At 35.3% G+C, this 23,681-nt stretch overlaps 1 protein-coding gene across 1 annotated transcript in view; it reads left to right on the top strand.

The window, feature by feature from the left end:
• Positions 1-16,864: 16,864 nt before the first annotated feature.
• The window catches only part of LOC134801056 (uncharacterized), a 101,608-nt gene continuing 94,791 nt past the window's right edge, over positions 16,865-23,681 (top strand). Inside the window, exon 1 of the mRNA XM_063773584.1 lies at positions 16,865-17,006. The gene's annotated coding sequence lies outside the window, so the exon portion shown is untranslated. The remainder of the gene's footprint in view (positions 17,007-23,681) is intronic.

The following is a 23,681-nucleotide window of genomic DNA, read 5'->3' as shown; positions in this document are numbered from 1 at the left end:
ATCGCGGTAGACCCGTTTGTGTAATTAAATATGTGTACAAAACGCGAGAGTTTAAAGTGTTATAAAACCACTAAATTTTGAGCATCTACATATTTAAAAGTAATTAGAAAATGGATAGGATAAGTTAGCAAATGCCACTCTTGTGGATAAAATGCAAATTTCTCTTCAGTTTTTAAAGAATAAAGAGAGTTTTTACTTGCTGGTGTGGTGAAAAATATTTACAACCAAGAAAATAAAAACAGTGACGATTTTCCGTATCTTAAACGGGAATGCTGCGGAGGCTGCTATGAAGTTGTTATAATTATCCGAGACCGTCGACAAACTTGTTATGCGAGATGATGTAGGGTAAGCGTGCCTCTTGTCGGCCGGATATTCCGTTCTAGAACTAGTTTTTTTTTGGGTCAAACACATTTCAGAAAAAGGTCACTTCTGTGGACAACACATTAAAAGTTAACGACCCAGGTGCATTATTACCACGTTTTTATTATTTAAGTCTCAAGTAGGTACTAAAATATTTTATATTAAAAATGTATCCTGCATGGGTGCAAAAAAGGAACTAGAAATTAGCTTTGGATTCTCGTAACTTTATTAGCGATGTTATAGGAAAGATGCTAACGAGTTAAACATAAAACTAAATATTTATTACCCTATTAGGTATTGGTGCACAATATTACCGTTACTGTTTTAACAAATAGTTATTGAAGTCATTAAGTATCGCACGCGCACCAAATAACGTGATCGTCAAGTAGCATTAAAATAAAATAAAATCAAAACCTTCACAAATTCATAAAGGAATCTTAGCTCACTCCATACATACGTATATAAAATAAATAAATATTGGGGACATCTTACACAGATCAACCTAGCCCCAAACTAAGCAAAGCTTGTACTATGGGTGCTAGGCGACGATATACATACTTATATAGATAAATACATACTTATATACATAGAAAACACCCATGACTCAGGAACAAATATTAGTGTTCATCACACAAATAAATGCCCTTACTGGGATTCGAATCCAGGACCATCGGCTTCGCATGCAGGGTCACTACCCACTAGGCCAGACTGGTCGTCAAATATGGAGTGAGCAATCTAATCTTGCTTAGTTTCTATCAGAAATTCTAAAACCAGAATCAGCCTCTACTGTCAACAACCGTCCATTTACCCCACGTAGCAGATTGCACAATCTTTCTGTTTATTTGATTCCGCCATTCGGCGAGATGCGCATGTTTTCCTCATAGTTACTGGGAAAATTATGATTGCGGATGACTTTTATTTCGAGACAATTTTGTGCCTTGTTTGAAGACAAGAGTGCTTATGGTTTTTACAAGGTTTTTTTAACTTGCAAAGTTTTCATGTATCTATAACTCTGTATCTTTAGGTAAGTATTTAAATAAAAGTAAACAAACAATATGAACATTTTCGGGTAGTTATGACATTTATTGGTTAACCAACCAAACACAAAACCGCCTGGATCAGTCACGGAACGACGTGACTTTAACCTACATTATTTGATCATGTAATGTTTTCAATTTCATCTACCCTAACTGTCTATTGAGCTATTTGAGGGTAGATTTTGTTTACTTTTATTTAAATACCTAAAGTGACATACTATAGATGGTCAAGCAAATCTAGTCAGTAGAAAAAAGCGCTAAATTAAAATTTTCTATGAGATGATATCCCTTCGCGCCTACATTTTTCAAAATTCCTACTGACAAGATCTGCTTGACCAACTATATATGTTCGGGTCAAATTTTGCAAACTAAAGTAGACCCACTTCCCATTATTATTGAGCTGAAACTTCACACACGAGCTGATATGACGTTGAAGACAGGAGATGGCCATTGAAGCTGAATAACGTTACCTAAAGGAAGGTAAATAAATCGTAGTAATATTATTATGGTCATACAGTCATACACATAAAGGAAAATAAAATTTGAATGAATTTATTTTCTCTTTATAGAAACCATTTCGCCATTTATATATTTTTGTATTTTGTGCTATAAATAAATAAAGTTTACAGGATTGATCCTGTAAACTTTATTTTCAAATTAAAGCTAATTGAACAGTTTGTGTAAATTTTTAATAAATAATATAAAAAAAATAAAGTCGTTTAAGTAGTTCACGAATTTATTTGTGTCGATCTGTGTAAAATTTTCCTATAATATGTATTTATGTTATTTTACATTAAAAAAATACAAAATGTTTAGATGTTTGAAATTACGACAGTCATACGATACGTCAGAAATCTCTCGCTTTTCTCTAAGTATACCTAGTTTTTTTATCATTAGAAAAAGGTAAACAATCTTGATGTGTCCTTTTATTGAAAAATACTTTTAGAAAATAAGTCATAGCCAATATGTAACAATTATATAGCAAGGACATATATTTACATTCTTTTGGTTTAATAAGTAAAAGTTACCATTAATTTAAAAGCATTTTTCAATAAAACGACACGTAAGATTGTTTACACTTTATCTAATGCAAAAAAAAAGAAGTTAAATTTTTCTCCAATCTTCACAGCTGACTGTACCTTTGAACGACGCAATTCAAATAAAGTCTACATTATTATTTATCATTACGTCCAAGAGTCGACAATAGACCTTCATTGTCTGACTTTCAATACCTTATCTCAACTTGGAAACTAAAACAACGTAACTACACCGACTCTTTAATTAAAATCTCGACTTTATTACACTTAGAATGAGGTTCAAATTTATAGAACTTTCGACTTTTCGTCAAAGAGTCACGTATTGACGAAAACTCTCGAAGTAGAGAGACAATCGATCATGATTCAGGGGTATATTCTGAGTCGTTTTTTCATCGTTATTGGTGATCTGCATTTATAAATAGTAATGTTATATTTTGTTATATCTTAGGAACAACATATTTATGATAAATGCACAAATACATGCCCTTACCAGGATTCGAACCCGCGACCTCCTGCTTAGTAGACAGGGCAGGCATTACCGACTAGGCTAGGAGGCCGTCAAAATACAAGAATTAAAATCAATAAGTATGTAAAGTGTATTCATTCTTAAGTATATTTAGACTAGGAATCCTCTAGACGGAGTTTAGAACAATTATTTCATGAAACCGATACTGCCAAAAATACTGGGGCTGCGGGGGACGAGGTGAGCGAGGTCCCGTGCCGTGATTGGTCCGTTCAAAGACACGGACGTCACACAAAGACACTTTCGACTCGAAAATGGAGTAAAACTACCGTATATTGTGGCAGAGGGGGTAGAGCTACTATGCTTAGTCTGGAGGATGTCTTGTCTGTGTTCTTAAGTGTCTTATCATGTAAACAAACGTGACGTCAGAGTGTCATTCCAACAATACGATTCATAAACAATCTAGACATCGTAATGTCAGATGTTTTCAACTGACGAGAGTTTTTTAGCGATTATTGATGAAAATCTTTAAAAAAAGATATTTTTCCGTGGTTATTTGGTTGATTTCAATACTTTGTGAGTTTCTTTAAGTATACAACAACATCTTTTGTGATGATTATTGTGTAATTCCAGAGAAAAGTGTGATAATGTCTTCGAGAAGTATTTGTTTACATGATAGGACATGTAAGGATGAATACACTTTAGCTCCAATAGCTAGTTCAAAATAAAGAATAACACAACGTTTCCAATAGGTACCTCATTTGCGATGACTGCTGTCAAAAATGTTTCTCAAAAACCCCGCAAATATCTGTAGAAATTCACAGCAGGAGGAATGATAAAAGAAACGGCAGCAAATATAATGGACCTAGGCCATTAATGAAACAAGGTAATTCATTAACCAACGTCACGCAATAATTTTACGTGTAAAAATGTCTGCCATTTTATTTAACGAGTCCAGGCAGCGGTAGCACGGTCGCATTTTTATCGCTTGTCACGCTCTAACGAGTATGAAAGTGCAAAAGTGACGGGCATAGTGACAGGCGATCAAAATGGAACCATGCTGCGCCCGCAGGTGCCGGATTCAGATTTCAGGCGCCGTCAGTTCAGGTTCATCTTTCACTCTCACGTAATCGATGTGCGTGCTCGAGACCGCGGATATCATGTTTTTGAATTTTAATTTGTTGTAAGTTTTAACAAAATAGGAAAGTAATCGATGAGTTCCCACAAAATAAAGTACGCATTTTTAGAAGTAATTTTTATATTTTTAGCTTTGGTATATAGATTGTTACAAATTTTTAAGGTGCCTTTTAGAACTATGTTAGATGAATAATAGTTTAATCAGGTTTCGAATCGATGAACGACGATTACTAGAGGAAGGCCTCATTTTTGCTATTCATTTTTTTTTGCAACCATATTTTTATGGTCTTAAAAAAGCACTGTTTTAAATACATACTTATACGATTTCCCAAAACAACTCAGCTGGCTGATCTACGGCACCTTAGGTTTAATGTGAACCTGATATGTTTTATTGACATATGAAAAACCTACTTACGAGCAAAGTTATGCATAGATTCTTGTAAACCTGTCAAAGTAGCTATATTTAACTAATGGGTACCATGTTTTAGATTTTATTTTTAAATTAAATTTCAGAATAATCGCCCATCTCGGACGGAGACGAACGCAATTTTTCAGAAGACATTTGCTGTTACCGGCTGCTGATGATAAGATAATAAAATTGATGACAGTAGTACCTCTTGGTGATAATGATAAGTCCTGCCTCTCTACCTTTGATATTTTGAGTTTATTAATATGGAACGTAAAATATATATTTATGTTAAGCTATCAGAGAATGATACTTTTAAGTTTTAACGCGTTAATCTGGTCCGCTATTTTTAATTTATTACTATTTTTGTTATTATATCCATATAACACACGTATGTGTACTTATGTATGTGTAATGCTGAATATACTTTGAACTTCTAGAAATAAACATTATTATTGTTTTCCACATACTTATTTACGCGAATTTTTAGACGAATTTACCTACAAAATTAGTGAATAATAAATATAATTTACAGCTGTTTTATGTAAAAATAATGATAAACCTAAAGTTACCTACCATTAATAATTAGCGTAAAGGTTAAGTGGTCCTCTAGAAAAATGATTAAAACTTCCTGCAGCGGTAGGTAAAGGGTAAAAAAGTAATCACGTACTTGAGAATAAGTGCCTTATTAGGAGTTCAAATAGCCAGGTTTTGTGGTAAAAGTTATTTCAGTTGAAGTTGATATGACGCACTTATTGTAATTTGACCATCATTGTACCTAGGTACCTACCTACCATATTCTAAGAAATAAACATTTGTATTTGTATTTTGTATTTGAAAATACACAGTTTAGATATCAACTAGTTCTCTTTTGCAGCGCAATTCGGGCAACCAATGTCACTTTTACGTTAGATAGAGTAAGATATCTATTAGATGTGAATTGGATCTCTAAGTCATATCCTGTGGAAATCGTGCAACAGTATCTCCAGAATCGCGCAAATGTCAAATTTGACAGGTTAGATCTTAAACATATCGTTATCGTATCTTGGTGATGTCTAAAAGATGTCTAATAGATGTCTATTTCAAAATTCGAATCGGGCCCCTAGAATGGATCTAGTACGTGTCGTCTCTTGTGAATATCTTGAAGTTCGAATACGGGGGTTAATTAGCTACCGACGAACAGTCACCTGCAATAATATGTTACTCTTCGAAGGCCGCAAAAATATGTGACACGCTCTTATTTGTAGAGTCATAAGAGCGTGTCACATATTTTTGCGGCCTTCGAAGAGTAACATATTATTGCGGGTGACTGAACAAACAAACGTTACAAGTTACATAAAAACTTCAAAATTAGATTTTTCACTTTCTGTAAGATTCTTAAAGGTTCTCTAATACATGTCTTAAGAGGATTAAATCAATCTTTCGCCAATGTGCTCCAGTACAAAGAATACGATGACTTTGCGTAACTCGCGAACCGTTTAAATTGTATCGAATTGTACCTTGCAAGAGGAAGAATACTTGAGGATACCATTTATCAAAATCAGGATAAGGCGTACGAACTTTCTATTTTGGTAACAAATTATACAACGATAGACATTGGCACTTCCCTATCGAAAAAAGTAGCGGTAACCCAGTACGCGTATTATGGATGGCGTTATGCATGTGATAAAATCACTGTCACTTTTTAACACCGCGGGATAGAAAGTGACGGACACCGTTTTATCACGCTGTCATGTAGACAAGAACGACCATCATATTCGTACTGATTGTCAAAAGTTGACTTTTGACAATTCAGTGACCGCAAAACATATTTATGGCGCAGTACAGCTACAGCGTCATCTGTTTTGGATGTCAAACTAAGGGACAAGTTTTTTTCTTAGATTTTACCTTTCTATTACAATCAATTCTCTATGGCAAGACTGTGACTGTGACTGCTCGGAAAAGTCGTGAACTGAGAGTGCCCAAACACTATGCAGTACATACTATGATAAAAGCGGTGATAAACATAATATTAGAAACTATCGTGGCATTTCAAAATTATCAGTACTACCAAAACTATTTGAAAAAATAATTTATGACACGCTCTACCCAACAATAAGACCGATGTTAATAACGCAGCAGCATGGCTTCATTAATAAACGGTCAACGGAATCTAACTTGTGCGAGCTACTTGATTATGTTCTGAGCGCAATGGACAAGAATTATCAAGTTGATGCTATCTATACCGATTACTCAAAGGCATTTGATAAAATTTCACACTCGGTCTTATTAAATAAACTGGAAATGTTCGGTATTCATGGAGACTTGTTGCGTTGGCTCACATCGTACTTGCGGGATAGAACTCAAGCAGTTACTATTAAAGGATATACCTCTAGTTTCGTGCCTATTACGTCAGGGGTCCCGCAGGGCTCGCATTTAGGACCACTACTATTTAACATATATATTAATGATGTCATTAACTGTTTTTTAAATTCTAAAGTATTGTTGTATGCTGACGATACTAAAATATTTACCGTTGTGAAGTCCGAGGCTGATTGCGTTAATTTGCAGGATGACCTTAATAGATTGAACAACTATTGTTTATGTAATAAGCTGTATTTAAACTTAAATAAATGTTCAATTATTACATTTACGCGGAAGATTCACCCTATAACATTTAATTATACAATTGGAAACCAACCACTTACTAGAGTTACTGAGGTTAGAGATTTAGGAGTATTTATAGACAGTGAAATTCAATTGGTCTCACACATAGATAAGATAACATCTAAAGCTTATAAAATGCTTGGTTTCATTTTCAGGCAAAGTAAAGATTTTAAAAACCCCACAACGTTACTTCTTTTATATAATGCATATGTAAGGTCATATTTGGAATACGCATCTACAGTTTGGAGTCCCCACTTTTTAGTGCACATTAATTCATTAGAAAGTATTCAAAAAAAATTTCTTAATCGTATGAAATATAAATTCAAATCTTTTAAGCCTGAGAATTTTGAATCCTTACAAGTGAGAAGAGAAAAGCGAGACGTAATTTTCTTGTACAAATTATTAAATAATTTAATTGATTCTGAAGATCTTCTCAGCAAGATAATATTTAGATGTCCTACGTATCGTACACGGTCCACCGCTTTACTATCCGTTCCATTCACCCGCAAAAAATATGTAAGCAACAAATTTTTAGCAAGAGCTTGCAATATATACAATAAGAAATATTCACACATTGATTTGTTCCAGCATAAGTGTAATAGATTTGTTTCTGTCATCAAACTAAATAAAACTCGTAGCTCGTAATAAATTTGTAATCTTGTCTAGTATTGTTCTAATTGTTATTGTAATTGTAACTATTGTTTGTAATTTAAAATTCTAAATGTGCTTGTTATTTTCCAAATTCTAAATGATGCTTGTTATATATATATATATATTTTAATTGTTCTTGTGGAATATCTTACTTGCTGAATGTTACTGTTTAACCAATTTCTAAATTCAAAATACTTAATAATTGTACTTTTTTTCGGAGCAAAGGAATTTTGTATTAGCTATAAGTGGAAACTGTTTTGGCTTATGTTTTAACTATATCTTTTACCTAATTGTATTATTATGTGCTGTATGTTTCCCAAATAAATAAATAAAAATAAATAAATAAATAAATGTGTGCACACATTTATCATATTTAAATGCCGTTAAATACCTATCTGACTCAATCTTATTTGTAAAGCAATGCTGCCGTGTCATTTAAATATTTTTGCATGCTAAATCGTCGTGCAAAATACACATAGGTAATTTTACTCCCCATCCCATATACTTACCTCTAGCCCTCAGCTTCCTAACCTTCATGTTCATTAATTTCCTGTAGAAACATATGCCTATATGTAGATACAAGACAGAGTAATTTCGGAACCATCCCAAGACTCCTTTGTTTATAGGATAAAAAATGAACCAGAGTACAATCTGGCCCCATTCTCATGCCCTGGATTCCCTGGGGGCCGCAGATTTTTTTCCGACAACTTGCGTGAAATATGGTGCGAGTAATATCTACGTTAGTTCAGGGGAAAAATAATATATAAGGTGCTACCTACCGAAATATCTAAATCAATAGGCCAATCCAAACTTACATTTTGATATGATTATGCTCGTGTCGCTCGCGCCAATATATGTATGTACAGATGTACTTAGTGCATACCTAATTATTTTCCTTCGTATTTTCATGGAAACGTACGAACGTGTCTTGCTATTTCAGTCAGTCTCGGTACAAAAAGTACTGAGATTGACTGAAGTAGCATGACAAATACGAACGTTTCTGAGAACATACGAAGGAAAACAATTATGCACTACATCTGTACGGAGAAGTAAATACGAGCGAAATACACGTACGAATGATAACTAAATGACACCAATTAGATATCGTTTTGATGTCAGAATGCAAGTTCCATGTAACCAATATTTGCAGTACAATAAAGGCCGTCTAAGCTACCTTTGCACCGACTTTGGGAGAACTAAGTGTGGAGGTGTCATTGTCCTCGTCACATTTACATAGAAATTGTATAAATTTACAAACTGATAACTTTATTGCGTCTCTTGATTCATTATTGCAGACACTAAAACAATACCAGAACATCATTCTTATAGGTGATATTAACATAAATATAATTAAAAATACACAAGACAACAGATCTCCCGACTATCTGGATACCTGGCGTCACACGGACTGTTACCTTCTCATAAACTCCCCACTAGAGGTTGTAACTGCCTGGACCATTGTATGGTTAAAACAAAATTAAAAAATACTACAATAGTTTGCGATTCCTCTATTACTGATCACTCGTTAGTCATGATATCACTTTCCAAAGCACATGTACAGAAATCAGATATACCAAAAACACACAAAAAAGTTGATTACGCCTCGGCTATAGCAGAATTGGATCTAGTTAACTGGGCTACAATATTGAGTGGAACAGATATTAATATTGTTACTAATATGTTTCTGCACCTAGTCAACAGTACTCTAACAAAACATACGACATTATTTAAAATGTCTCACAGGAAACGCAATGTTAAACCGTGGATAACATCAGGTATTGTCCGCTGTTTAAGGAATCGGGATAAACTCCACCAACGACTCAAAAAGGATCCAGATAATTGTATTATTAGAATAACTTACAAAAGATACAGAAACACATGCAACCGTATGCTACAAAACCTAAAACGAGCGTATCAGAGATCTTTAATCAAAGAACACAGTAGAAATGTAAAAAAACAGTGGGCTGTAATAAAAAATATTTGCAATTTTAATAGGACTGATAGTAATGAGATGCATCTTTTAACGTTGAAATCCTCACCACAAGAATCTCTAAATCATGCGAATAGTTACTTTACCAATATTGGCAAAGAGTTAGCGATTAATATTATAACTGGCACTCGACTATCTGAGTCTAATCGAGTTGAGACTATGCCTGCATATACTACTCCGTTAAGTTCAATGGCGTTATTACCACCTGATGAGCTAGAAGTAAAAGCTACTATTTTATCACTAAAAAATACTCACTCTTCTGGATCGGACGGAATATCTTCTTACTTTCTAAAACTGGCACTTAATAGTCTTGCCCTTCCTATAACAATTATATGCAACCTTTGCTTTAAGACTGGCAACTTTCCAAAGGCCTTGAAAAAGTCAATAGTTGTACCTATTTTTAAGTCTGGAGACAGAGACAGCATCGAAAACTACAGGCCTATTTCACTATTACCCACAATAGCAAAAATTTTGGAAAAAATCATTAACAAAAGATTAAAAAATTACCTTGAAAATAATGATCTATTAAGTTCTAACCAACATGGCTAAAGAGAGCGCAAGTCGACTGCTGATGCAGCACAACAGCTAACATCATTTCTTGTGGACAAGCTTGACAGAAATAAAAAGGCAACTGGCATATTTCTAGACTTGAGAAAAGCCTTCGACACTGTCTCTGTCCCACTACTTATTAAATAAAAAGTTGGAAAATAAAGGAATACGTGGTTTACCGTTGCAACTTTTCCAGGACTACTTGACCGATCGGACTCAGGCAGTAAGAGTGGGAGACCGATATAGTACAGAAGAACCTATTATGATGTGCCACAGGGCAGTGTCCTTGGGCCAACCCTTTTTCCCGTGTACATAGACGATCTCTGTAGACTTAAACTCACCAACGCACAAATAATAACCTTTGCCGATGATACTGTGATATTGTTTTACGGAGAATCTTGGTCAGAAGTTAATAATATTGTTCAAACGGGTTTCGATTTAGTCACACAATGGCTAAATCAAAACTTACTCACGCTTAACCTAACTAAAACTAAGCTCATCAATTTCAGTATAAGAGACAATTATCGACCTGCAGAGGATACAATATCCATCAAGGCTCATGTAGACTGTGATAGGAATAGAATGTGTGACTGCCATGTGATTACTGAGACTACATCAATAAGATATCTAGGCTTACAAGTAGATAAAAACCTTCGCTGGCAAGAACATATTAACAGTCTTACTAACAGAGTTCGAAAAATGATCTACGTTTTCAAAACATTAAGACACGTGTGTGACCAGAGACTTTTAATCTCAATTTATTATGCACTGTGCCAGTCCGTCATATGTTATTGCATCAATATTTGGGGAGGTGCAGCAAAAACGACCATGCTTAAGCTAGAGAGATCACAAAGGGCGGTATTAAAAGTCATGTTATTTAAAAACTTTTTTTACCCAACCACATCTGTTTACAATGACTCCTGTGTTCTAACAGTAAGGCAATTGTTTATTAAACACTTGCTTCTGACGCAACACAAAAATCAACCAGACTTTTCAGCATCACGAAGAAGAAATGACATTGTATACGTGGTTCCTAAATGCAAAACTAAGTTCGCTAAGAGATTCATAACTGTTCTAGGTCCAACTCTTTACAACAAAGTAAACAAAAATATAAATTTACGACAACTTACTAGATATTCCTGTAAATTGATGTTGGAAAAATACATGAAATCACTGAACTATGAAAACACGGAAGAACTAATTACTAAGTAAATGGCCAGGCACACATACACATACACACACACCCGAAACACGCACACAAACACTCACTCATACACACACACACACGCACACACACACACATGCACGCACGAACACATATGTCAGGATACGCATACATGAATACATAAAACAAACTGATACATATCAAACCTCTACACATACTCATTTAGTTAAATAATCGGAAGAGTCAATAGTAAATAATAGCGTAATTATTAAGTTAATACTATAATTTATCTTTAATAAGTTTGATCGGCTAACTTTGCATATACTACATGTATACTACATGTTTACTGGTTATTCGCACAGCCGCGTCGCGGCGGAGAGTCGTATGTTAGTGCTAGTCCTTAGTGACATGCGCCCTTCTGCCTCGTTTCGACTGATGCGAACGAATTAGCTGTTTGTTACTTCCAATAGTTTTATTTCTATTGTGTTTAACTTAACCACATATCTAACTATATGAAAAGTCATGTTATAATATAATATAATAATTAGATAATTAATGTAAACAACGACAAGGGGAATCCTGTTCCACCGTGATACAGTTTTTACTAGTACGGGGATCAGATGACGCTTACTCAATGTTTCATTGCACTTACCTTAAAAACTTATGTGTACAAGTTATTTACAATGTTAAGTTCACCTTGTATCATTCATTACTTGTAAGCAGTTGTGAGCTATCATTTAGCTAAATAAAGTTATTTTATTTATTTTTATTTTTTATTTATTTAAATCCTAAAAGTGGTGTATAAGGAAAATATTTTATCAGCTTTTAATAATAGAATAACTTATTCGTATATTTTTTCAACTGTAAAGAAACTATAAGTAGGTAGGTACATTTAAAACTTTCGACATGGGTGTCACTGGTTGTGGTAGCGGCTAACTGATGTCCCAGCCATGGTATAATAATATACTCCGCCTGGTACTCCATTCCCGTCTTTTCTAGGTCACCTAACTGACCCGGGCCTACGTCATCATGCGACAGCGCTATATGATAATATGCGATAGCGCTATATATAGCGGCCATGTTGTTGTGACGTAGGCCCGTGTCACTCTGGGAATGGAAGACCATGTTTTATTAGACTATGGTCCCAGCAAAATATCTAGGTACGTAAACAGAGATTTGTGTAACTACCCGACGAAAAGTGTATGAAAAGGTTTGAAAATTTATTACCGTACAATTACCCTTAGGTAGCTATATATAAATTTGAACAACAATAGTATAATGTATTATGAGCTGTCAAAAGATGATTCATCGCTTCGGAACGGGTATTTTGTATGACATCGTTTGAAATGGGTATATTTGTCGAAAACCCTTTTCAGATAAAATGAGGCTGTATGATTTTGTATTAGTAAAATTTAATAAATGTGTAAGTAATTGGAAAAGTACGAACAAAATTAACGATAAGTGAATGAAATCAGCTACATATGGGTTTAAAGAATTTATTTGTCATAAGAATTTACATGAGAATTAGAAGTAACTATTTTAACGTTGTTCGGGTGAGCGCATGAAACACAACACAATCAAGTAGGTACCTTAAATTAACTAAAAACATGACACATAAATCGCACAAAATAGAAATCGCACATGTTTAAATTAGTAGGTATACAATTGATTCAGATATCAGTGTTCGTTCGAATCGGCCTGTCTTGTTAGTAGGGATGTATGTAATATGTAGTTAGGTAGCACTAGGTAGGTAAGTACTAAACGTTAATTTAGAAATGCCAATCATGAAATTAAATTGGTTTGTTACACAGCTCCATCGTCAAAGGGCAGAGTGCACGTGCACTGTAGAGTTCAGGCCAAGTTCTATTGAAAACTTCACTTCCTTCCGGGTAATCCATTTTACTCAAGGTTATTTTTACTATTTTCTATTCATATTTTTGCGTTTCTTACTTATACTTAATAAATGTTGAATGTTTGGCGTTGATTAGTTAACGTTAGCATAAAGGAATATAGCCCTTACAGTGCGTACCTACCTTAAAAAAACGGACATGTGTGTATCGGACTCGCCTACCGAGGGTTCCGTACTTTTTAGTATTTGTTGTTATAGCGGCAACAGAAATACATCATCTGTGAAAATTACAACTGCCTGGTTCATGAGATACAGCCTGGTGACAGACAGACGGACAGTGGAGTATTAGTAATAGGGTCCCGTTTTTATCCTTTGGGTCCGGAACCCTAAAAAACTGAATATAATTCAGGTGACACGACAGTTTTCTCCTGCATGCCTTTCAACTTTCTGGTGTGGCATTTGGCTGATCCCACAGAACTCCAGCTGAAAGTAGTAGATAAATTGGACAGGCGCTACCAAGACCGTGGCCTAGCCAAGGTGACAATTGCTTGCGCTTCGCCATCGAATCGCTTTGTGTCTCTCTATCACTCTTCCATATTAGTGTGACAGTGACAGTTGCGTTTTCGTTAGCTTTGGAGCGTTAGCGATTGGCATGTTCTCTACTGGGCCAGGTGGCAGAGGGCAGAGGCTTTCTCAACGAAAGCTTTTAAGATTCCGGATACCTTTAGAATCTAGTTTTGTTTTCGCACAATCAATCAGAATGATCTTCAGTTTTCTTGGTGTATCTTTGGAATTGTAATTTTGGAGGTCAATATTTGGACTTAATTTTTGAACAAACTAAGCCTAGGTGTTGTTTATAAAGTGTTAGGTAAAGATGTGAGAATTAATTGGAAGGTCTGAGATTTTGGTTACAAAACCAGAAATTGTGAATTAACTGACGAAATTGTTTCTTCTTAGTACCTACAGCTTGGCAAAAAAGAGTAGAAGTTAAAAAATGGCAACACTGTAGTGTCGTCCCTTTCAAACTAATATATATAAGAAAACGGGACGACACTACAATGTTGCCACTTTTTAATTTCTACTCTTTTTTGCCAAGCTATACTTAATTGAATTTGATACAAAATCTTTTTAGTGGAGCTTTACAACATTGTAAATATGTATTTCAACTTTGTTCAGTAATAGGACTGCTATATAATATACTCGTAGGTATGTACAAATGAAGATTTATAGAAATTTAAATACCTACGTCCAATTGTAGGTATATACATGTATAGTACTTATATTTATTTGCGATTCCCTATATAAGACGAAATAAAACATCAGTACAGATTTAAACCATCCAATTATATTTAATCAGGAAAATGATTGAAGTCGCGCTTTCCGTCCGTCTCGCTTCGCCCCAGTATTAGTCCGGAGTGGGATGAGGCGGAACAGCGAAGTGTTGCAACGAAAGTGCAGTACAGAATTAGGTACCGCCAAAGTCAAATGTAATTTATTTTCAGGCATCTACGGTAAGGTAAGGTACGGTAAGCAAGGCAAGGTAAGGTAATGTAAGGGGAAGTAAAGTTTACAAACTAACATAGGTACATAGTACAATAAAAAATCTTATAATCGTGTTGGCGATACAGTTTTCTGTTGCGGTGTAGGATTGCATGCATTGAATGTCATATTTTTTATTTAGCGATATTAGAGTGGCTTTAACTATTATTTTGATAACTATACTAAAAACGATGAAAAGAAAAGCACTAATTATGAACCCTTGAAAGTTTTTATATAAAGTAGACTCGCTGAACTTAACACCTCTGTGTACGTGATAACGATCTCGAGCTCTTAGCCGGATATTAGTGCCTCAGAATGCCTTCAAATCTAGATTTCGGGCCTCGGCAGATTATTTATACATCATTAATGAAATGTGAGTCTTATAGGGATTTGAGCGATGATCCTAGAAAAAAATAGAAATGTGTTTTTGAATTTTTCTGGTTTATTTCTGACTGTGAATTATTGTTGAAGCTCCCTGCCTTATTTATTTTGGGACAATGTTTTATAACTTTAGGGATCATTGCAAGCTGTGTCTAGTCGTATCTTAACAATGATATCAAATTAACTAATTTTAAAGTCAGAATACCCCTCATAGATTTGTTTTGACATTTTTATGCGCATGATTTCAATTATGTTAATCTTTGACAAGTTAGCATATATTATTTTTGATAATTTAAGTATCTGTTTTCCTAGCATGTAAGTTAATAGTTCTGAAACTGTAAGCTTGCATTTTGGTCAATAAAATAAAATAGATTATACACCTACTTTAAGGGTCAAACAGATCACTGTGTTATGTCTTTCCTGTAGACATACACAAGAGTTAAGGGCTATAAAGGTTAATTTTCTTATTTAACCCATATCCACGTGAAAAGGTCCTCCTTTTATTTAGAGAACTATGATAAAATTATTGCTTACATGCCCACAAGCTGTTAACTATTGCCCACAGGAGAGAAAACTAGTGTGTTATCGCGAACAGTACATTTTTCTCTCCTTATTATTAATATGCCTACTTGAATAAACTATTTTTTATATTTTTAATTTTATATTTATATATTTATTCAGAATTAAGTAGCGACCTCTAATTTTCAAGCAATTAACGCTGCGAGCTGGACTGTGTATTAGATTAAAATCGGGGAGGCAAATAAGTTTTAGTGTGTATCCTGGGGTTCTACCGCGAACAACGAAATTTGCAAATTGCGCGAATCTTTCACTTTTACTCCTATTAAGGCGTTATTAGAGTGACAGAGAAAAATGTTAAGTTTAATCCTCTATCGATTCATCCAACCCAATCTAATTAAAACCAAACATTTCCACAAATTCAAATTCACTAAAAACTCTCATTATGTCACTATGGATCCGTCCAATTCCATTTGACCCTGGTTTCTGCTAGCACCCGTATATTTGGAGCTCAGGGAAGACTGGGCATCGGTGGAGGTAAGATCATTCGAAATTACATACCTATAGAAGGCACATTTCAATGATAATGAGTAAAAACACAGCTTTATGCACTCCACTAAGCGTCTGACAATCATCCAACCTATAATCGAAGCACAAATTCTTTCAAACTCTCATTATGTCACAAAATATCTGACCAATTCCTTCTGAGCCTAATCTCTACTACAACCCCATATAATCGGAGTTCAGGAAAGACTGGGCAACGGTGCATAGATAGTATGATCATTCATTTTTGAAGGCACATGCTAATGATAATTTTATTAATAAAAACATAGCTTACTGCACTTCACTAAGGGCCACTTGTACCATTTACTAATCCCGGGGTTAACCGGTTAAACCTGGAGTTACCATGGTTACCAGTACAATTTGACACTGGGTTAACGGTTTAACCGCTTAACCCCGGGTTAGTGGGATGGTGCAAGTGGCTCTAAGCCTTTAGCAACTCATCTAACCTATAATTAAAGCACACATTCTTAAAACTCACATTAGTTATATCACAAAATAACTGACCAATCCCATTTGACCTTAATCTCTACCACACCCCATATAATTGGAGTTCAGGATAGACTGGGCACAGGTGCACAGGGGTATAACCGTTCAGTATTGTAGAAGACGCAGTGAGGCTTGCACGTAGCTTCTCGCCCCGGTCTCCCCTTGAAAGTTTCACGAGTTTTGGATTTTGACTTTGGTGGAGTGAGTGTTCAAGTTTTGTTGTGGTTTTGGTAAGTTTTTTTATTTGTTAATTTGTAGTCGTTGTAAAAAAAATAGTGTAATTTTAAGTACAATTTTGATTAGTTTGGGTACGTATCGTAACTACAAAGACATATTAAAGATGAAATTGACAATTAGATAATTTTGTGATATTTTTTTCAAATATTTAAATTTAACGGTTAAATAAATATGGCAATATTGAAATATTTGACCAAGTGGTACCTAAGTTGAATTATTAGAATCAAAATATTTACGGAGTGAGTACATTTGTAAATTTTTTTTGTCATCTTACCTACGTTAACCAGCTTCTGCCCGCGGCTTCGTCCGCGTGGATGTCTTCAATAACCCCATTTTCCCCATTTTTTTGTTAGCCTAGTTTAGTGTCCCACTGCTGGGCAAAGGCCTCCCCTCCTTTCCTCCGCTAAACCCTGTCGTTTGTATTTTCCCCATAAATTTTAGAACTGTTTTTTGTTGAATTTGACAACATTTGGAGAGTATTTCTAATTCTTTTAATATTTACTCCATCTAACATATGGAACTTTTACATACTTACAATGATACGTAATATACTTACTTACTTACTTGGTTGGCGCGGTGACCATACATAATAATATATACCTATTAAATTAAACATTTCAAACCGTACTGGAGAATGCAGAAAAAATGGTGGGCTGTCGATCTAGTCAACACCGTGCACCGCAAGAATAGAAAAAAACAGTTATTACAAAGTTAAAGCCTTTATCGATTCTTAATTCAAAGATATTAAATGTTAAAGTAAAGGTACATTATGAATAAGACTATAATTAAAAAAAATAAACTAATAACAAGACTTATTAAATCTAAAATAAAACTATATTAAAACTATATTAGGTACATCTAAAAAAAGCCCCTGCGTCATTAAATTGATTCCATTTTGTTATAAACTTAAACTACCAATCAAACTAAAATAAAAAATAAAATAAAATATCGTTTATTTCAGGCTTTTAGCCCAAAATACACGGATACAAATTACACATAAACGAGACAAAGGCACAATGGTATATACCTACGTGTACAGCTTATGCCACATACATCTAAAAAAAATTAATATAAAATCATAACACAATGTAATCAATTAAATTGTTATTGTTATGAGTAAATAGGTACCTAACTTCCCACGTTGCAGAGTTTGTGATACAAGAGCGGAAAGGATTTGATAAGGCTACACATACATAATTGTTGTCCGTATTAATTGGTACCGTTACTCAAACATATACAATCAGCTGCAGGGTCGTCAACTTTACTTCAAGTTTCGCCTCCAGGGGAGACGGAGAAAAATTAGGGGTGAATTAGCCGCTTACTGACACAGACCGGATTCCAAGCGGGCGGAGCCGCGGGCACAGCTAGTATATAATAAATCAATCATGCTTCGAATTCAAGGCAAATAATTTTTACTCGTTATCTCTTTAAACACTTTTCTGGATTATTGTATAAGATAAAAACAGAAAATAGTGAAATAATAATATAATAGTCTTATCTTGTGTCCCACTGCTGGGCAAAGGCCTCCCCTTTCTTCCGCCACTCATCACGGTTTGATGCATGCTACCGCCAGTCGCTTACAAAAAGCGTCGTTGGTGTACCTATCCAAAATATTATGTGTTAATATACCTAAGGGCCACTTGCACCATCCTACTTAAGCCGGGGTTAACCGGTTAAACCGTTAACCCAGTGTCAAATTATACTGGTAACCATGGTAACTCCAGGTTTAACCGGTTAACCCCGGGTCAGTGATTGGTGCAAGTTTCCCTAAGATGTGTAAGGTGTTAGTATTAAAGAGCATGAAACCGATGTTTACAGAAAGTGACCTTTCCATCGTTTCGTTTAAAAACACCAAAAATATTTGCGTGCACAAAAACTCACATGTTGAAATGTCGAACATTTTCTGCCAGAGTCTGAAACATGAAATTAGCCGCGAACTGGTTGCAATTCGGGAGTTTTGAAGTTGTGCTGAAAACGCTGGTTTTGGCCGACGGTTAAACTGCTAGTTTTTATTAACTTTGCTGGTCAAATAACACGAGGGGTGTTATATTGTTTCGAGCTGTAGTGATGGGAGTAGTTAAACACCTTATGTGTGATAGTATAAGAACGTAGAGGTATATTCTCTAAATGCCTGCCTATATACACGTTAGGTTGCGCTGACACAAGCAATATGCGTTTGTCACAGTAAACCATTGTGTAACTGTTAAACACTGAAAGTGGCTAATTGCCATATTACACTGGATTGGAGAATAGAGCAAAAATGGGTAAATTAAACACGAATCTGCGTGCGGCTGGGTAGAGCACAAGATAAATGATGATGAATAAACCAATGTTTAAGAGAAAAGAAATAGAGAGACTAGAATTTTTTTACGTAAAACCAGATGTCGAACATTCTTAATACTCAATATTTGTATTGATAATAAGGAAAAAGCAGCAGTAGTGGACACAGTATCAAATAAATGTAAAGATTATGTATAAAAAAACAAAAATGTACTTAGGATCTTTAAAAAAATATCAAAAATATTGATTATATTTAAACTGTGATTATATTATGATTCTATTGTCATGGCGGAGACTGTGTGACACAAGTGGGGGGACACTCCTGACTTCGGGCAAACTCGGCTCCGTTCGGCTCAGCATGCACATGACCTATCATGTAAAGAAAGTGGAATCTTAAAATTAGTGATCGACAACCAAATACAAGATTGTACAATCTACAAAATACGATAACCTAAGTGTCACCACAGAATAAGTAATAGTACTGTTGATTCGGTTAAGATGTGTTCTAATGTATGGGGAAGACAAACAAATTATAGCCAGCCTTTTATGAATGTAGTGATACCTTTGGGTATGGTGCTTTACCCACGCTAGCGTCCCCTTCCCTCCCCCTGCCGCAACCCCTCTTTTTGCATGAAATATGTCCCGGTTGACGGTTTTTATTAATTTTTGAGAAAAGTATTAGAATTAGGAATAAAGTGAGAAATAAACCTTAATAAATTCTAAACAAAAAAGGTTAAATGCAAATTTTTGGTAAGACTCACCATATTCATGTATTAACTTGTTGAAGTTCAATATAACATAGTACGTGATAGTACTGAAAGAAATCTTATACAGAGAATAAGCTTGCAAGGTTATTCTCCGTGTAGCGCTACGTCTTACGTAGGCGAACAACGCGCGAACGCGGCGCGGCGCGGCGCGGCGCGGCTAAATCAATCCTTTGATGCCCATAGAAGTGTCCTACGTAAGCGATCTCGTTGCGAACGCGGCGCGGCGCGATTTGCACGCGAATGTCGGGCGGCGGCGGCGCGGCGAGACGCGGCACTGAAAAAACAAACCGTTGTTGCATATGGAAGTGTCCTAGGTGAGCGATTTTGACGCGATGGCGAAGCGGCGCGGCGGCGGCGCGGCGCGGCGCGGAACGGGCGCGATCAATCCATTTGATTTTTAGACGCGAATATGACGCGGCTAGAGGCGTTGCGTATATAGAATTACCGGCTATGATTTGATTAGTCGACTCCCGTTTGATTTCTTTATAGGTTTTCCTGTAATCTATAGGCACAAAACTAAAAAATATTCAAATTCGCGGAAATTGGCATAAAAGACTTTTATGTAGGCAAAGTAATTTATGTCATTATTTTAATTTTTTTAAGCTAATTGTGAAGTTACAGCTCACAGAAAAGAGCAACTACTTTGGTTTTTAACCGCCTTAAAAAAAAGGAGGTTCTCAGTTTGACCGGTATGTATTTATGTATGTATGTTTGTCCGTGATTTTGATGCGGTTTTCAGTGGGATTGAGAGTGCGAGTGCGAGTGCGAGTGGGAGAGGGAGTGGGTCCCTGTATTACGTGCGCGCAGCAAGGTCAATCGATCGTCATAATGAGACAAAAATAAATAAAACGAAATAAAAAAGTAAAAATATAAATAAATCAATTAAAAAAAACAAACATAAAAGCAAAATAACTTAATATAATTTCTTTAAAAAAACCGGCCAATTGCGAGTCAGACTCGCGTTTCTAGGGTTCCGTACATAATTCCGACTCCCGCTTGACTTCACATTTCTAATAGGTTTTCCTGTCATCTATAGGTAAAGAACTATTTTGTATATTTTTTTTCAAAATTTTAGACCCAGTAGTTTTGGAGATAAATGGTCATTTTTTGGCTATTTTCTTAAATAACTTCGAACCTATGTATTTTAAAATTATAAAAAAAACATGTCCATCTTTAAGTTACTAATGTACATATGTGTACCAAATTTCAACTTAATTGGTCCAGTAGTTTCCGAGAAAATAGGCTGTGACAGACGGACAGACAGACAGACGCACGAGTGATCCTATAAGGAGTATAAGGGTTCCGTTGTTTCCTATTGAGGTCCTTCCAACCCACTGAAAAGCACAAAATATTTTTTTATATACCAGACCCCACCCCTATCCTTGTCCAGTCCCTATCCCGTCGTAAAGCCAATTTCTGCCAAAACGTAATTAATCCATACTATCCATACTATATTAATACTAATATTATATAATATTAATATTAAATTAAATATATATAATATTATAAAGGCGAAAGTGTGTCTGTCTGTCTGTTACCTCTTCACGCTTAAGCCGCTGAACCGATTTAGTTGAAATTTGGTATAGGGATAGTTTGAGTCCCGGGGAAGGACATAGGATAGTTTTTATGTCGGTAATCATCCCTGAAGAGAGTTCAAGGGGGGGTGGAATTGAAAGAGTTAATGAATTGCCTAATAATTGAAGCAAGCAATGCGCGAATTGAATCATTGCTATTAGAATTATCCAGGCGCCATACCTACTTTAGCTGCTGTCACTAATTCCACGCAGGCGAAGTCGCGGGCAAAAGCTAGTAATATTATAAATGCGAAAGTGTGTCCGTCTGTCTGTCTGTCTGTCTGTCTGTTACCTCTTCACGCTTAAACCGCTGAACCGATTTTCATGAAATTTGGTATAGAGATAGTTTGAGTCCCGGGGAAGAACATAGGGTAGTTTTTATCCCAGAAATCCCTCTTTAAGGGGGTGAAAAAGGGGGTGGATGTTTGTATGGGGAATCAACAACCTTTTCTTCAACAATTCTTCAACTTCTACTTCTCTAACTTCAACTTCTCCAACTCGAACTTTTCCAACCTTTTCAACGTCGTCAACTTCAACTTCTTCAACTTCTTCAACCTTTTCAACTTCAACTTTAACTTCTCCTACTTTAACTTCTCTAACTTCAACTTCTCCTACTTCTTTAACTTCTTCAACTTCATCAACTTCTCTAACTTCAACTTCTCCTACTTCTTCAACTTCTTCAACCTTTTCAACGTTTTCAACTTTAACTTCTCCTACTTATTCAACTACTTCAACCTTTTCAACTTCAACTTCAACTTCTCCTACTTCTTCAACTATTTCAACCTTTTCAATCTCTTCAACTGTAACTTCTCCTACTTATTCAACTACTTCAACCTTTTCAACTTCAACTTCAACTTCTCCTACTTCTTCAACTATTTCAACCTTTTCAACTTCTTCAACTTCAACTTCTCCTACTTCAACTTCAACTTCTCCAACCTTTTCAACTTCTACTTCTCTAACTTCAACTTCTTCAACTTCAACTCCTACTTCTTCAACTCGTCCTTCAACTTCTCTAACTTCATCTTCTCCAACTCGAACTTCTTCAACTTCTCCAACTTCTTCATTTTCTACTTCTATAACTTCAACATCTCCTACTTCTTGAACTTCAACTTCTCCAACCTTTTCAACTTCTTCAAGTTCTCCAACCTTTTCAACTTCTTCAAGTTCTCCAACCTTTTCAACTTCTTCAAGTTCTCCAACCTTTTCAACTTCTTCAAGTTCTCCAACCTTTTCAACTTCTTCAAGTTCTCCAACCTTTTCAACTTCTTCAACTTCAACTTCTTCAAATTCGACTACTCCAACCTTTTCAACTTCAACTTCTCCAACTTTTTTTTAACTTCTCCAACTTTTTCAACTTCCTCATTTTCTCCAACTTATTTATCTTCCTACTTCTTCAATTCATCCAACTTCTTCAAATTCTCCAACTTTTTCAACTTCTTCAACTTCGACTTCTCCAACTTCTTTAACTTCAACTTGACCAACTTCTTCAACTTCAACTTCTCCCACTTCAACTTCAACATCTCCTACTTCTTCAACTTCAACTTCTCCAACCTTTTCAACTTCTTCAACTTCTTCAAATTCAACTTTAACTTTTCTAACTCAAACTTAGTCAACTTTTTCAACTTCTCAAACTTCTTCAACTTCTCCAACTTTAAATTGTCCAACTTCAACTTCTCAAACTTCAACTTCAACTTCTCCAACCTTTTCAATTTCTTCAACTTCTCTAACTTCAACTTCTATTTCTTCAACTTCAACTTCTTCAACTTCGACTTCTCCAACTTCTTTAACTTCAACTTCTTCAACTTCTTCCACTTCTTCAACTTCAACATCTCCTACTTCAACTTCAACTTCTCCAACCTTTCAACTTCTTCAAATTCTCCAACCTTTTCAACTTCTTCAAATTCAACTTCAACTTCTCCAACTTCTTCAACTTCTCCAACTTCAACTTCTCCAACCTTTTTAATTTCTTCAACTTCTCTAACTTCAACTTCTCCTACTTCAACTTCAACTTCGACTTCTCCAACTTCTTCTACTTCAACTTCTCCAA

The sequence above is a fragment of the Cydia splendana genome, chromosome 21, assembly GCF_910591565.1.
Source record: "Cydia splendana chromosome 21, ilCydSple1.2, whole genome shotgun sequence".
NCBI lineage: Eukaryota > Metazoa > Arthropoda > Insecta > Lepidoptera > Tortricidae > Cydia > Cydia splendana.
The sequence above is the reverse complement of the archived record's forward strand: the minus strand, read 5'-3'. Positions and strand labels throughout refer to the sequence as shown.